Source organism: Galeopterus variegatus, unplaced genomic scaffold, assembly GCF_000696425.1.
Source record: "Galeopterus variegatus unplaced genomic scaffold, G_variegatus-3.0.2 Scaffold3758, whole genome shotgun sequence".
NCBI lineage: Eukaryota > Metazoa > Chordata > Mammalia > Dermoptera > Cynocephalidae > Galeopterus > Galeopterus variegatus.
Window position 1 is genome coordinate 117,267 of NW_007729869.1, and position 4,198 is coordinate 121,464.

Below are 4,198 nucleotides of genomic sequence, written 5' to 3' on the forward strand. Positions count from 1 at the left end.
AAAAAAAAAAAAAAAAAAAAAAAAAAAAAAAAAAAAAAAAAAGAATCTAAGCCCGGGTCCTCCCCACCTCCCAGCCTATGGCTCTTTTCATTACTCCAGGCTACCTCCTTTCTCCCCCTTGACATTGTTCGGACAAATTAAAGGGCAATGGTCTATCTTTCTGGAAGAGTTAGGGGTTTTGGGTTGCAAGCAGCAGAGCCCAACTCTGTCGAACCTGAGCAACAGGGTAACTTATTAGTAGGATACAGGTGCATTCACATACTCAAAAGGACTATTTTAAGAACCAGGCTTGTAAAATGAGGAATCCTAGCAGCTCCAAGGTCTCCACAGTGGGAGGAACTCAGGCTTCTTTCTTCAGGGACCCAGGCTGGAAGGAATAAAGGCTGGTGCTGATTTTCCTCCCTTATTTTACTCTTCTTCTCCACTACCCCCACATCCCATCTCCCAACTCAGCCTGACCCAGCCGAGCCTCACAGCCTTACGTGGGTGTCACCCTCTTGCAGGATACTATGGGGAAGAACTTGGTGAGCCCACACCATTAACACAGCATTAGAATTGCTAAGCCTGTCTCCTTTTAATTAGAGAAAAATGTATGCAAACCAAGGATCATTATCTGAGAGCTCAAAGTCAAAATATCCTGTTTTTCACAGCTTAATGAATATGGTTGGCAAGACCTGTTCTGGGTGAATATTAATGATTCACCTAGTACAGTTTCTATCCCTGGAAACGATCTTTCGGTGAAAAGAGTCTTAGCGTCAGACAGATCTGGTTTCAAATCCCACATTCTACCTCTGATTATCTGTGAGTCCTTGGACAAGCATTTGGTCTCCCCAAGCTTTTCTCTTCAATCTAAAATGGGTATATACAGTGTAACTCTATCTTCCTCTCACAAAAAGCAGTTATAAGGGTTACATGGTAACCTTACATGTAAGGNTGCTTTTTTTTCTTGTACCCCCCAGTCCCCCCCACCCTGACCCTTCAGTTCTGCCTTACTCCAGCTTGCCTGAGGAGGAGGGCAAGGTTTTTTGTCTTCTGTTAAGGTGAGAAGCCTGCCTTCCCCTCTCCTGCCCCCTGCCCACCTCCCGCCCACCTTTGCTGGCACTTGGGGAATTTCCCTTCTTTGCAGGACAGGATTCTGGGTTCAGGCTGCCAAAGTCAAAAATAGGGCAGAGAAGAAGGTGAGGCTTGACAGGAAGTCCAAATAAGCACTTCCTCCCTCCCACCTTTGAACTTCTGAGGTCCCTCAACTAAAACAGCGGAGTGACAAAGACAGAGAAAGGGGATTAAAAAAATTTGTTTAAAGGAATGAAATCACCAGCTATGAGCAAGTGGAAAATATTGCTCCTGGTCGCCTTGTACAGAGCAGCTGGTTCATGATTTCCTCCTGCCTTATCCCAGGATGGGGGAGGTGAGAAATGTGTGCAGGCTGGGGTGGGAAGAAGCCCCCGGTGACCATCGAGACAGAGTGGAGTGTGGTCTGGAGAAGGCCACAATGGGGTTGCATGGGTCCCTTCCTCACCTACGACCTCACACCCCCACAGCCTCTAGCAGTGCTGGTGAGGACCGGCCCTCCACATCCGGCATGGTCGCATGGGAGGCCCCCACCCCATTCAGAGACAGGCTCCTGTGGTCTGTGCCTTAGCGTATGGCTGCCGCTGCATGTGGAGCTGCTCTGTCCAGCAGAGCAGCCAGGACCCTTTCCTGCCTCTGCTCACATCCACTGGGTAGGTGGAGCCCTTTGCCATCCAGAAGGACCCCAGACCCGAGTGGTGTCTACACTGCCTGCCTCTACGAATGGAGGAGAAAACTGTCCCCCTACCTGCCTTTGTTCCCTCAAAACAGGCAGATCCACACAGACCCTCCAGTTCCGACAGCAATTTACCTCAGCCTCCAGTGATAAATCCGAGCCATAAAAAGTTGGTGGAGGTCAGGCTGGGGTGAACGGGTGCAGGGACACTCTCTCCATTGCCACAGCATCACAAGTCAATGTCCTCTGAGAGTCACATGTTACCATCTTTTCCTCTGTCTCCTAGTCAAGAGCCTAGTCCAAATCAAATCCAAATGAGCACTTCCTCCTGCCCACCTTCTAACTTCTTAGGCCCCTCTCCTGAGAAGCTCAACATGTTGTCATGTATGAAGTCCCAACTTCCCATTCTCCCCTGGTCCCTAAGCAAGGACTTCCCATGCCCCTTCCCCCACACAGAAGCTGCAACTCCCAAGTCTCTTCTAATGAGCTGTGTATGTTTCTCACCTCTAAAATTAGCTGTGAAGGAGGCCAGTTACTTCCCCTCCTGATCCTGCTGTGGGTTAGAGGAAAAGGGAGGGAGCTTCAAGTCTGGATGTGGCGGGGGTTGAGGAGGGGAGGAGGGTCAGGTGACCCTCCACGCTAGGCTGCAGTTTGCTGCTCCCACAACTGCTTTTCGTCCCTAAGTTGTAGCACTCTGACGTGTCGCTCCCTGCAAGTACGAGCATTGCTTTCTTGTGCACAGCCTCCACTACATGCACATGTAAGTTTCCTGTCCCAGCAGCCTCTGTCCCCATGTACTAGCATAATGTTGTTCCTGTTATGATGGTTTGCCCCCTAACCTTGAGATACATGTCACAAAGCCTAAGAAGGCCTCTGCTAACCTTTTAATTTGCTCCTTCATAAGTTCTGGGTTTCTCCACCAGGTTGGGGGAGAGAGAGAGATGGGAGAGGGCATCTCACCACAGGCCACTCACTGCTTTAAGTCCCTGAGCCTTACCTCTTCCCACTTTCTGCTTGGCTTCATGCTTGAAGCCAACAGACTGATACTCCAGACTGAGCTGAGTTGGCCCTGGTCTTCATTGTCATGGCATCTCTATTGTCGTGGGCTGTCGTCAGAGGCTGCTCTCGTGATTGCCCCATTTACGAGGCTGGGTCAAGTGAGCTGGCCTGGGCAGTTTCACACGGGTCCTCCTGGTCTCCTGAGCCTCTCTTGGGGGTTAACTGGCCCTGCCCCTGGAGCTTCTGGAACCCTTTAGCGAGGCACAGGGGATGTGAAACTTGTGAGTGCTAGGAAATCACCAGGGACTGGGGAAGAGGAAAGGCTCCCGGCCTGAGGCAACAAGCTTCCCCTTGCATCACCTGCAGCACCTGCCCAGCTGCTCTTCTGAGGAACTGCCTGTGGGTCCGTGGGGAGTGGGCATCAAGTGCCTGCCTCATGCAAGGTGCCCTTTTCTGAGCTTGTTCAGATTGACAACCTCACTTGCCCTTCACAGGAGGCAGACCAATTGAGAGGAAAGGGCCCAGGCCCTGGAGAGTGATCTGGGCTTGAATCCTGACTCTACCATGAGCAATTTACGTAACATCATAGAGCCTTAAGGTGGCAAATGACAAAAGATAGGGGATCTGGCCTTAGATAAACTTTGGACTAGATCCAGCTGCACAACCTACTTGGTGGGTGCAAAGTAGCACCACCTATCTGAGTCTCAATTTTGTCTTGTGTAAAGAAGGAATAATAATAGTGCCAATAATTAAGATAGCCAGAACAAAGTGCTTATTAGCACACTCCCTCGTACATAGGAAGGACTCAAGGCACTGCATCCTTTATGATTCTCATTGTCATCCAGGTTTCCTTTTGGTGGCCGGTCAGTACAGAGATCAAACCCTGGACCTTGGTGTCATCAGCACCACATTCTAAGCAACTGAGCTAATCATTCAGCTCTGTCATCCAGATTTCTTAACTGCTATATCTATCTTCTAAATAAGTTTCATAGATTATCCTCTTGGCCACATTTATTGGATAACTCTTCCAAAGGAGACTAATATTATGCTTATATTTTCATTCCAACTTCTGCTTTTATGTAGTTTTTTTCTTCTCCTGAGTCTGGGTGAGCATCATTTAAAAAAAATTACTTCTCCTTTTAAGGATGATCTAGAACATTCCTTTCTACAGGTGCTGTGTGTTTTGAGAGAGAGAAAGAGACAGATTGACTAATTTGTTGATTGAGGTCCAGAGTTCCCTCCCATCTACTCCATCCCGCAGGACTCTGCATCAATCCCAGTTAATTCCATGACATCCTCTTTGATTACCGTACTTAGAAGTGATTTCTCTCCCTCCCTTTCTTTCAGATGGTTTTTTATCATTTGCTGTTGTGCTGGTGATTTGAAAGGTGAAGTGACCTCTCTTGCTAGTGGCAGAGCTTTTGAACAGCAGGGCCTTGCTCTATAGAGCAT